Raw genomic sequence first — 13,393 nt, 5'->3', positions numbered from 1 at the left:
GTATGCTTCTACTTCTATGTGGCTGCAACAAAGAATACAGAATCCACGGCAAAACTATTGACAGTCTAGGCCTTTACAGACCATCTGCCAGTACCTGATATATTTGCAATTCTTTTTTTGTGAGTCAAGGGCTTGAACTCGGCCTGAGAGCTGTACCTGAGCTCTTCAGCTCAAGGCTACCGCCCTACCCTTGAGCCAAGCCCCGCTTCCCTTTTTCTAGAGGTTAATTGGAGATAAGAGTCTCAGGCCCTTTTGTGCCTGGTCTGACTTTGAACCACAGTCCTCAGATCTCAGCTTCCTGAGTAGCTAGGATTACAGGCATTTTAAAAAAATAGAAAATATGCACCACATGGAATGAAGTGTGAAACAGAGTCTGTGCACTGAAGTGTGTATAAATCTTAAAGATGACTGCTACTTTTCCATAACCAAAAGGCTAAGATAACAAAAGGAAGAAACATGGGCCGTGTGCTGAGGGCTTAGGCCTCTAATTCTAGCTATGCAGGAGGCTTAGCCCTGAGCACCACAGTTCAGAGCCAGCCCCGGAGCAGAGGTGTGGCTCAAGTGGTAGAATACTTGCTATGTATGAGCAAAACTGGCAAGTGACAGCTGGAGACCCTGAGTTTGAGCTCCCACCCCACCACAAAAAAAAAAGATAAATAAGCAGAAAGAAAAAATGTGAGATACACACAAGTAATAAAGCCTGGTGTTTAAAAATACAAGTATTTTATGGCAGCACAGCTTAAAGTCATAGTACAGTTCTGAAAAATAAACTTATTTATACCATCAAAGGGTAATATTGGCATAGTTATTTGAGAATTAAGAAGGGTTAACAATAAAATCCCTCCTATATAACCAATGTAAGTTAATTGTTCTAAGTAAGAGTTAATGTTTTGTATATGGTATATATAAATATCCCATTTCTCACCAAAGAAGACCACCACCACCCATTCTTTAGAGGGAGCATGGTAGATCTGCCAGGTAGGTGGTGAGAATTCCTGAGGACGCTCAGCGACACCCAGAAAGCTCTCCTCACAGCAAGAACAGGTATGAAGTCCCCAGAGTCACTCAGAGACTTCGTTTCAACCAAGCCATGCAAGTGGCCTTGCAGCCCAGGAGATGGCTGAACTGTCTTCTGATTGCTGTCTTCATCTCTCTGTTCCTGAACGTGTAGATGACAGGGTTTAGAGAGGGAGTCAGAACTGCATCAAATATGGCTAGAAATTTATCCAGACGTGTCGAAGGGGAGGGCCACAGGTAGAAAAAGATCAGTGGGCCGAAGGATAAGGCCACCACAGCCATATGAGCAAGCAGAGTGGACAGCGCCTTGGAGGAGACTGCTGCCGAGTGCTTCAGAAGGGTGGCGAGGAGGAGGAGGAGGCGAGGGTGAGCAGGACGCAGGCCCCCACGGAGAGGAGCCTGCTGTTTGCGGTGATCACCCCCTCCAGTCTGTGCCTATCCACGCAGGCAAGCCTGATGAGCCCAGGGAGGTCACAGTAAAAGCTGTCCAGTGTGTTAGGGCCGTAGAAGGGCAAGTGTACCACAAAGGCCAGCTGTACCAGTGAGTGGGTGACTCCGACGGCCCACGCTAGCACTGAAGTGAAAATGCACACGCGTGGGGTCATGACGGCCAGGTAGTGCAGAGGCCGGCAGATGGCCACATACCGGTCGACGGCCATGGCCAGGAGCAGCGCCATCTCCGCGCCCCCCACCGCGTGGCTAAGGAAGACCTGGGCGATGCAGCCCCCAAACGAGATGACCTTCCGCTTCCTGAGAAGGTCACACATCATCTTGGGCGCAGCGATGGAAGAAAATACCAGATCGATGACAGAGAGGTTGGCCAGCAGGAAGTACAGGGCGAATGCAAGCAAGGGTCAAACGCCACAGTGACAACAACGAGGAGGTTTCCTGTCAGACTGGACAGGTAGAAGAGGCACGAAAAGCAGAAAAGAAGCATCTGGATCTCCCAGGAGCTGGAGAGGCCCAGGAGCACAAATTCAGACACTCCAGAGCCGTTTGCTCCAGGCATGGCTCCTTTGGTAGGTTCCCTTTCCCGTTAGCTGTGGTGGCAGGTGAGAGGATTCATGTCAACAGGTTGCACTGTAGCTGCTGTAGAAAAGTGTAGAATTCACTGAAGACCACACGACCTGCGCGCCTCACAAAGGCTGAGGAGCATTCTGCTGGCTACCTCTGCTGCCGAGCCACCCAGCAGTAAGCAAGCTGGTGCAGGCTTGCAAACAGGAGCAACCCAGAGTGGGCCAGCAGACTGGCAGCCCGTGCCCTGCGGACCACAGGTGGGCGCCCGCCTCTGCTGGCTGTTCCCCACAGCCACAGCTCGCTTTCCTCCGCCTGGAGCCATCAGCAGTCCACAAAAGAACTGCAGTGGGACACAGATTTTAGGAGCCTGTGGCTCAGATTTTGTTGCTCAAGCCAGAAATTAGCTTCTACTACATTACTGAAGATATTCTTCAGTACTCAATATTCTACATTTAATATTCAAACCAAATGTTACCTTGTCTGTTTCACCATCCCTGTGATCCACTTATATATCTGCATTTATTTTCGGTAGTTATCAGCCAAAAGTCTATACTGCCCATATGTTTTATAAACCAGTCCAAGATTATATATAAATCATTGCTTATTTACATTTTCACTCCCATACAGATTTCACATGCAGTATCTTCCTCATACTAATTGATCATAAAAGGAGAAGGTTTGAGTGACGAATGGGTTGAAATTGTTTGGATCCACTAATTAATCACATTAAGTGTCAGAAACAACTCTAATCACTAGGACTATAGTCTAATGCAAGCTAGAAAAAAAATGTCTATAACTCCTCATAGACACTTTTCATTATGACAGAAACAGACAGGTAATTTAAAAACTAACTATGTAAATGTATACCCTGGTATTTTTGCTATGGAGAACAGAGCATTGTTGGGAGATCTGTTGCAAAATTGAATTTGTTGAGAAATATTCTGCTACCCAGCTGAATGAGAAGAACTGTTATGGAATGACGGAATAGCTTCTCAGGTTAGAAGTCCCATGGAGAGGAGAGTATTCCAGCAAAAGCCTAGGAAGGAGCTTGTCAGGACTGCTTGCCGAGCAAGATTAGAGAGGCAGGAAAGTGCAGGGAAGGCATGTGCTGTGGGCCAGGCTGGAGAGGCGACTGGAAAGCCGACGGCTCAGGTCTCTGGGCCATTGTGAAGGTTGGGTTGGAATAACCAAGTAGGTTTTGAACAGAGGAACAACAAAACCTCTCCTATCTTGTTAAAGGGTACTGAAGGGCCGGAAGTCTGGCCTAGAGGTAGAATGCTTGCCTAGCAAGTATGAAGACCTGGATTTGAATCCGAGGGACCACATAAATAGAAAAAGCCAGAAGTGGTGCTGTGACTCAATTGGTAGAGTTCTGGCCTTGAGAAAGCTCGAAGACAGTGCTCAGGCCCTGAGTTCAAGCTTCAGGATGGGCAAAAAAAAAAAAAAAAAAAAGCTACTGAAGGGTAAAGGGTGACAGCTGTGCGGTGAGTGTGCTTCAGTCTCAAGGACTATAGCAGGAAAGTCCGGTGGCCTCACTCTCTATCAGGAGCAGGAAATGATTCCAGAGAAGCTACTGACCGTCCAGGAGGCAGAGGAGGAACTGGACCCCTGGCTGCATCGAAGCAGTACACGGGAAACGCCCGGGATGGCAGGACGGCACACAGCTTGGCCTTTTGAAGACTGTGAAATCCTCATTTTTTCAGAGTTTCATAAGAAAACAAAGAACAGCACTGACATAGAAAACACACATCAGTCAGTCATCTAGTCTAAAACAGACTCTAGACAAAGGAGGTGTCGAAGCTTCTAGAAGTGAGGCTGAGGCAGAGAGAAAGAATCCATTAGCCAAGAAATGGAAAGCCGTGAAATCCGGTACAGCAAGTGTACATGGTACACACTAAAAAAAATACAGTTTAAGGAAACCATCTCTCCTCTCTGAAGAATTATGTTGGGTTTTAGACCAGCTACATTCAACTCTTCTGAAAATGTTTGTTATTATAAAGATGATGTACAGAGCGATTAGTTATATAGGTCAGGTAAAGAGTACACTCCCAGGGCCGGGAACGGGGTCTAGTGGTAGAGTGCTTGCCTAGCATGAGCGAAGCCCTGGGTTCAATTCCTCGGTACCACATACACAGCACAAGCTGGAAGTGGTGCTGTGGCTCAAGTGGTAGAGCTCTAGCCTTGAGAAAGCCCAAAGACAGCACCCAGAACCCGAGTTCAAGCCCCAGGATGGACAAAAAATAAAAATAAAAGTGAAAAGTACATTTCCAAAAAGAACAAAGGGTGAACCAGTGTAACAGAGATACAAGACAATATGTTAGAAATGAACTTCACAGGGGCCTAGTGGTAGAGTGCTTGCCTAGAATGCACAAAGGCCTGGGTTCGATTCCTCAGTAAAGATACTGCAAATGCAGTAGTGATACCATTTGACAATATGTTGAAAAGGAACTAGGCAGCTTGTGGGTGGAAATGGGATGGGTAAACAGGGAGTGTGAAGGAAGGGTGACATTATTCAACAAGAACTGTGCTCTTTACCTGACTTTTGAAATAGTAACCCCTCTATACATCACCGTTATATTAAAAATTAAAATTTTAATAATAAAAATGAAGAAACTAGCATTCGACTACAGTGATCAAATCAACTTATCTCTTCTTTTGATTTTCTCCTTAATGTCAATTGCCATGCCCCTGGATTCCTAAATTTGCTATTTTCTCTGAATTGTATCTATGTCTAGTTTACTTTTTAGTGACTGAAAATTAGAGAAGGAACAACTAGTTGCCTAGCAAACACAGATCATAGCAAAATGATTCATTTCCCAAATTAATATCATAATAGCAGTTTTCTACATCACAGTTGTAAATGGTAGCTGATCTATAATTAGGCATGCAGGTGAAGCTAGGGGAAGTTTTCAAAAGAGATAGTTTACTGGGGCTGGGAGTTTGGCCTAGTGGTAGAATGCGTGCCTAGCATGCACAAAGACCCAGGTTTGATTCCTCAGTACCACATACATAGAAAAAGCCAGAAGTGGTGCTGAGGTTCAAGTGGTAGAGCTCTAGCCTTGAGAAAGTCCAAGGACAGTGCTCAGGCCCTGAGCTCAAGCACAGGACTGGCAAAAAAGAGAGAGACAGAGACAGAGAGACAGTTTACAAGTCAAATCTTCTCCAAATTTTGTGTTTACTGTTTAGTTTGGGGCCCAGAGAATGCAATTTGTCTTCTGCAAGACAAATGAGAGCAAGTGGTCCTGATTTCTTTTTTTCTTTTTCTTTTTTTTTTTTTTTTTTTTTGTGGGTCATGGGGCTTGAACTCGTCCTGGGCACTGTCTCTGAGCTCTTCAGCTAAAGGCTACCACCCTACCCTTGAGCCACACCCCACTTCCCGTTTTCTAGTGGTTAATTGGAGATAAGAGTCTCATAGACTTTAGTGCCTGGGCTGGCTTTGAACCTTGATCCTCAATCTCAGCCTCCTGAGTAGCTAGGATTGCAGGTGTGAGCCGCTGCGCCCGGCAAGTGGTCTTGATTTCTAACCCACGTAGTCTTAATTTTTCTTCATTCCTATCAAAGTACTCCAGGACAAAATCCTTTGCTAAATCATCATTTAAAACCCCATATCCCTTGCCATGTACAGGATATTACATTTTGCAGACTTTGTATCTCCATGGCTATAGTTTTGCCTTTTTACTACCATGGAATTATGTCTTTTGATTGCTACTCTCCACAGCCCTAAGACATCCAAAGTCTTCCCTACTCCAACCTGTTCTTTCTTCTTCACATTATACCCTAGCTGACTTCAACTATAAACTTACTTGATACTATTTTTTAAACTAAATTTAACAGATCAAATTCAGTATTTCCCTGTTGTCAGCTTTACTTTCCTTCTCTCCTCCTACCTCTCCCAAGAACACAGCATCTTCAGGCAACTGGAATTCCTGAGCAGCTGAGCTTTGGCTCATGCAACTGCTATAGTATGAAAGACGAGGGGAAAAAAAAGAAGGTAATTAACTCCACTGGAGAGTAATGAGCAGGTGCTATTGTAGAACCTTGATTTTCCAACTTTGCTCATGGGGCCAGGGGAATTGCGTTCCTGGATCTGAATTGGTTTCATAAGAATAATCAAAAGAAAAATGTTATGAGACACAGGAAGTGTTAAGATGATTGCCTTTGGTGATTTTTGCCTGTAAATGATGCCTTGCACGGTGGTTTTTTATTTTTAAATGAGGAAGAATATTTGAGAAGTGATCATTAGAAAGAGCAAAAATAAAATTTCTTTGAAGTTCTTATACATTAAAAAAAATGGCCCCTAGGCTGGGCATGGTGGCTCACGCCTGTCATCCTTACTACTCAGGAGGCTGAGATCTGAGGATCAAGGTTCAAAGCCAGCCTGGGCACAAAAGGACCTGAGATTCTTATCTCCAATTAACCTCTAGAAAACGGGAAGTGGGCCTTAGCTCAAGGGTAGGGCAATGGCCTTGAGCTGCAGAGCTCAGGGACAGCGCCCAGGCCAAGTTCAAGCCCCATGACCCGTAAAAGAAAAAAAAAAGCCAGGAAAGGGGCTGGGAGTGTGGCCTAGATTGCTAGCCTAGCATTAACAAACTACTGGGTTCAATTCCTCAGTACCACATACACAGAAAACAGCCAGAAATGGTCCTGTGGCTCAAGTGGTAGAGCTCTAACCTTGAGAAAAACCCAAGGACAGTGCTCAGGCCCTGAGTTCAAGCCCCAGGACTGGCAGAAGAAGAGGAAGAGGAGGAGGAGGAGCACGAAGAGAAAGAAGCAGAAGAAGCAGAAGCAGAAGCAGATAAGGACAGTTGTGCATCTGAAGCCCATGGATCTAGCATTATGGAAAGTTAAATACCAAGAAGGAGACACCAATAAGTCAAATACATTAGTTCCACATCTGTCAAATGGGATGATGCTGGTAACAGCTGACCTGTTGGCATTCACCATAATGACACACTAGCAGGCGGCGAAGGCCTTGAGGAACTGAGAGCTTCTGTAGGCTTCCCTGCTGGAGTGAGCCAGCATACCAGCAATATGTATTCATTAGACTCCTCTGTGTGCACCTACTGCCACACAATTCTAATGTCTTTGTACATCTTAAGAAGGTTCTGGAAGGAGCAGAGTATGTGCAAACTGGAGAGACAGAAAAGTATCACAATTCAATATCTATCTGTGAATAACTACATGGAATACTAGAAGAAATTCTTATGTGTTAAACAAGTTTTCATTTGAAAAAAGACAAAGTTTTCCTTCTTCTGAAGGACACAATGTAGCATTCCGTCTTCAGTATGGCTAAGTTTATATAAATTTCATTCCATAGCAATTAAAGTTCAGGGTTATTATAATCTTTCCTTTACAAATGCTTTATATGCCATTCGTTCTTTTGTTTTCAGAAGATGCAAAAGACATATCTATGTCTTTGTCTTGCATTGTAATTAATCCTTTTTTATCTTATTTTTTAATAATTTATTTTTATTGTAATTAATAGAAGGGTTACATTATATTCACCAGATAGGTGTATTACTTCACAAACATTGATACCCTTTTTCATGACATGATCCCCATTTCCCTGCCTCCTTCCCCCACTCTTTGATTTCCCCCCCGATTAATCCTTTTTCTTTTTTTTTTTTTTTGCCAGTCCTGGGCTTGAGCTCAGGGCCTGAGCACTGTCCTTGGACTTTCTCAAGGTTAGAGCTCTACCACTTGAGCCTCAGCACCACTTCTGGCTTTTTGCTATGTATGTGGGGTACCGAGGAATCGAACCTGGATCTTCATGCATGCTAGGCGAGCACTTTAACCACTAGGCCAAACTCCCGGCCCCGATTAATCCTTTTTCTAAGCTTGTATATAATTGAGTAATTTTCCTAAACAGATTCTAAGACATTTAATTTTTACAAATAAGGAAGCAATTCATGATAGAGTTGTAAATATAGAATCAAGCTCAATGGAAACTTCGGATTGTTTTAGGGTTGCATGAAGTGTTTGTCTAAACTATCAATCATGTATATTTCCTACATGTATATTTAATCTACAGAAAAAGTTACAAGTTTTATCTCCCTCATTCAGACTTCTTCTATCTGTACTTTTCAAACAATTACTAAAGTTTCTTTTACCCAAGTAAAAACTTGCACATCTAATTTAGGAATACATCTACTGTAACTTATAGGAAATATAAAAATGGTATATTCTTTTCGAATAAATATGTACACAAATGAAAAAAGTTGCCTCACAGTTTTCAGTTCAATACTTCTCATACTGTCACCTTCCAAAATAACCTGTCAGAAGTAAAGCTGGTGGTGTGGCTCACGTCAGTCCAGCAAGCACAAAGCCCTGGGTTCACACCACAACACTACCACAAATGAAAAGAAAATAAGCACATTCTGCAGATCACAGAAGAAATCAGGAGATATAAGTCAAGTTCCTGATCATTTCAAGTATTGTTTGAAATTCTCTAGGCTGCATTTTAAAACGGCATTACATTGGAAATTATCCGGTCATCATGTCAAAAGTAATTCCTGCTCATGTGTTGATGAGATAAGTTCCTAACAAATTTTCTTCCATTTTGTGGAAAATGATTTGTTTGTGCACATTTCCTTTTGAAAATCCATATATATATATATATATATATATATGAGCTACAGTGTGAAATTTTAATTACATACAATGATATGTACTGGTCAAATCAGAGTAATTAAACATTTCAGCCTCTATCGTTGTTTTGATTTTTTAAGCTAAAACCTCCTTTCTTCTCATTCCTCATTATATATACACATACAATGTTTATTGTAAACTGCAGCTATGCTACAGTGCTATCAAGGAGTCTAGAACTCACTACAGAACTCATTACTTACATTTGACTTACGTTTGTACGCGATGTTCAACTCCTTCCATCCCCTCTCTGTTCAACACTCCCCAGCCTCTAGCAGTCCCTGTTCTAAGATCAGGTTGACTAACATTTAGCACTCACATGTAGGATTTGTCTATTTTCCCTGCACGTAGGTCCTCCAGTCCCATTAGTACCAATTATAGAATTTCATTGTGATGACTGAGTAGTTTTCTATTCTGTATGTGTCACATTTTCTTTACCGACGGATTTACGAGCATGTAGGTTAACTCTCTCTTGGCTGTGGAGGGGACCGCAGCAGGTCCAGGGCATATCTCTGACGTTCCGTTTCCTGTGGATATCCACTCGGAAGCCCGCTCCGCTGACTCCCCTGGCACACCTCCACTCTGTTGTGTGACGATCCACCACACTTTCCACTTAATGGAAGGACTCACTTGCATTCCGCCACCCTTGCAGGAGAGCGCCCTTTATTCTACACCTTTCCTCTTCACCTGATGGTTTTTATTGATGAGAACCATGCTAACCAAGCCATGCATGCTGTTAGATGAGTGTGTATTCAGGATGGGCTGCTTTCTGCATGGGTGCCACCGCTGGCTTCCCTCCACCCAGAACCCAGCTCTCTGCTGGCTCTCTGCTTCTACAATTCTCTATCATGACACAATGTCCTCAGGCAGGAACATCTGAAGATGGGGGTCCCTCCCCTCCCCCCACCGCCTGAGCCAGGGAAGGGAGGCCCCGAGCCCCCATAATCATTACACAGGTATATTATCGTTTATTTGAAATAGGAGGGGAAAAATGAGGGAGGAGGTGGAGGGAGGGAAATGGGGACAAAAACATAAGAATGGATATCAATGTGTGAGAAGTAATGCACCCTCTATCTGATGAATATAACTGTAACCCCTCTATACATTGAACTAGAAAAATAAAAATAAAAGAATGTCTTATCAGGCATGGTGGCTCAAAGGGTAGGGTGGTAGCCTTGAGTTGAAGAGCTCAAGAACAGCGCCCAGGCCCAGAGTTCAAGCCTCACAACCAACAAAAAAAAGTCACTTCCAGAAATGGTATATTTACTTGAAAACCTAATGAAATAGTGACTCACCTCTAGCCTGGTAACTGTAGTCTAAGGCCCTGCCTTGAAACTTGTGTGGCATTGCATAGCACCTAGAAGACTAAAACTGTCAAAATGACAGTCAGCTTTATGTTCCCTGTTTTTCCATCCCCTGCGTCTTTGTTGTTAGCTCTGGAATGGGAAATCTTTCTTCTTCCAGCTCCACCTCTACATTATTCTAGTCTTGGATTTCTTACAGGTTATGTCTATTGGCTCCCATTAAAGCAAACATCTTTCTGCATGCCCACACAGGGGACTACCAATTACATTGGTCCCCAGAAGCTCTTCTCCTCTGTTGTTCCCGGAGTGGAATCCATGTGGACTGAGAGGTGCAATCCCTGGGAAAACCCAGTCATCGAGGATGCCTGACTATTCCCCAGAGGCAGCACTATCATTTGGTCACTGACAACAACGTTGAGAAAAACAACATAAGTCTCTTTGTTTTGGACAAGGTTTTCCTCTCAGTCAGAGGCTGAGTCTGGAGAAAGATGCCCTCTCCAGGTACTACCACATGAAATGTACCACAGAGGAGATGCGGAGTCACCCTATTTTTGGGTAGAGAATCTGCCTCCATCCATTGCTCAGTAATTGCTTCCTTTCAACTGCATCCACAATCTAATTCTATTTGGCATAAGGAGAGCCAGGGAGAATCAGTGAGCAGCTATGGCTGTTGGAGACATTATTATTGCTTAAGACTTTCTGGGAAAGACACCACTGGATCTTGAATGAGCTGAGGAATTTTGAGAGGTGTTCCAAGAATAGAAAACAGCATGATGTTTTCACCTATTTCTATTTCACATACATTTCTTTCTATCCATCCCCCTTATACGGCTCTTCTTTCCACTTTCTCTGGTAGATAAAGCCCTCAATTGTACTTTCATTTTCAGTATTTCATAAGCCCTGATCTGTCACTTGGCTCTCTCTTCATTTATGTAATTGCTAGTTCTCTGTTTAGGGATTTCAACTCTTGTGTAACTGAAGCCTTTTATGATCTTCCAGTACTCTGAGGACAAGTTCTGCCATCTGAGGAGAATAGACTTGATCATCTGGTCTAACTCAGGTAAGAGGGAGCTCTGCTTCTCACTGCCTATGTTCTGCAAACAGGATTGGCATTCTCGTCTGTGAATGTGAATCATTTCTAGTAACCTGAAAGAATTTCTTTGTCTTCTTTCTTTGATGTAACCTAGACAAAGCAGACAGTGAAAATTCTCAAGGAAAAAAAAAGAAAGCTTCTCCATAGAGAACCAGACAGTCTACAGGCAACTTCCCCTTGGTGGAAAGCTAAGTCATTGACGTGACTGGTTTGTAAGGCAGACAGGAGAGACCTGAACCTGACCGCGGCCTGGAACATCCATGAGCCATAGCACCATCAGGAACACATGTAACTCAGATGACAATGCAGAAAGAGCCAAGAGCCAGTGATCTCTGTGGAGCAAGCTCAGCATATAAACTGTCCATTTGAAAAGAATCCTAAAGGGCAATTCCAGACATTAGACACTTGCATGGAAAAGAGCATTGAGAAGACCTAGTGGGGGTCTCTGGACAACTGAAGGAGGTATAGAAGGAATCGATCCTGGAGTAAACAACTGTGGTGAAAGATGGCGCAGGAGCCAGAGAGGATACCACAGGCACTGGGGCCCTGTTCCGGAAAGTGGACCAAGGCTCTGCCTTGAGGTAGCGAGTGACTGCTAAAGTGCACAATGAAGGATTCCTAGAATCCAGACTCACTCTTTTCAAGAATGTTTTCCTTAAAGAGAAATACAAGTGCACAACAGAGAACTCACAAAAGACAAATGCAGAATCCCTTCAAAGAAATAATACAACTGCTAAAACTTTCACCTTTCCTCCAGATACTTTCCATTCACTTGTATTCTTCAGTAGTTGAAGAATTGTGAAAATTTCTGCCATCATTTAAAACCATTCAATCCTTATTTTATAATCTGTGCTATATGGATTGTTCTTTACTAGCTGTTGTGCAGCCAAAGACATGAAGAATTTTAATCTATAAACTTTCAAGACCAGAGCATGTGTATGTTGGAAACACTGGCATTCTGTACTGAAGGAAATGATAACAAAAGATAATTTAGACAAACAGCATTTATGGTGGTAAAGAATTTGAAGGAAAAATGTGAAGGAACAAGAGAACTTAGTTCATTCACGTTTATGACTCAGGGCTAATCAAAGCAGCTGAACAGCTGTATAGAAGCTAACTTTAAAGAGATTATCCATGAAATGCAAATCTAAAGCTAAAGAGGCCAGGAGTGTGGCCTAGTGGTAGAGTGTTTACCTCCCATGCACCAAGCCCTGGGTTTAATTCCTCAGTACCACATACACAGGAAAAGCTGGAAATTGTGCTGTGGCCCAAGTGGCAGAGCTCTAGCCTTGAGCAAAAAGTGCCCAGGAACTGAGTTCAAGCCCCAAGACTGGCAAAAAAAAAAATCTAAAGCTAGAAGATTAGGTTCATTAGGCATCGGAATGAGGTGGAAAGAAATAAAACAGGAAGGATAAACTCAGGAGGCATGGTATATAAAAGCAGTAGTGTTTCCAGAATGATGAAGAGTAACTGACTTCCAAAGAGAAGCGGAATTGGGTTGAAAGAAGAAAACGTACCCTACGAGTTTCATCTTGATTGATGCTGCAGAGAATCAGCAGCAACACAACACATTCATGGGGGATGGGTGGCAATTTAGGCTTAAAAACAAGCAAAGCAATGTGTGCCTGGGGACAGCTGCAATCGTGGAGGAGACAGAAAAGCAGCAGACATGGAAATAAAGGAGGATACAACACGAGGGCTATGTGAAACCAGCAAAAATTTGAAATGAAAAGAAGTTGTCCTTTGCTATTGATGACATGCAGTTAAACAATCCAGGAGTAGTGAGGTCACTGTGCACAGCAGTCAAATGAGCAATCTTCCTCTATTTTGGAATGTTCCATTCTGTAGTACTCTTCCTAAAATAGGAACTACAAGGCTTTTCCTTTACACCTCCTCTTACGCTCCTGGCTGCCTTTGTTTATATTTCTTCTTGACTACACACAAGTGTCCAGAACTAATTTTGAGGTTACATGAGCAGATAATCACCACACCGAGGACCACCAGAAAATGGGAAGTGGCACTGTGGCTCAAGTGGTAGAGTGCCAGCCTTTTGCTGAAGAGCTCAGGGCCAGCCGCCAGGCCCAGAGTTCAAGTCCCACAACCAATTAAAAAAAAAGAAGAAGAGGAGGCCGTGAGTGTGGCCTAGTGGTAGCGTGGTCGCCTAGCATGCACCAAAACCTGGGTTCGATTCCTCATTACCACATACATAGAAAAAAGCTGGAAGTGGTGCTGTGGCTCAAGTGGTAGAGCTCTATCAAGGACAGTGCTCATGCCCTGAGCTCGAGACCCAGGACTGGCAAAAAAGAAAAAAAGAATC

The 13,393-nt window shown here is 43.4% G+C and overlaps 1 pseudogene; it reads right to left on the bottom strand.

The window, feature by feature from the left end:
- Positions 1–1,065: 1,065 nt before the first annotated feature.
- LOC150046705 (olfactory receptor 4F15-like) lies at positions 1,066–2,026 on the bottom strand (annotated as a pseudogene).
- Between the last annotated feature and the right edge of the window lie 11,367 nt (positions 2,027–13,393).

This window comes from Megascapheus bottae, chromosome 25 (assembly GCF_031878675.1).
Source record: "Megascapheus bottae isolate mThoBot1 chromosome 25, mThoBot2.hap1, whole genome shotgun sequence".
NCBI classification, from domain to species: domain Eukaryota; kingdom Metazoa; phylum Chordata; class Mammalia; order Rodentia; family Geomyidae; genus Megascapheus; species Megascapheus bottae.
This window is presented reverse-complemented; position numbering and strand designations above follow the sequence as displayed.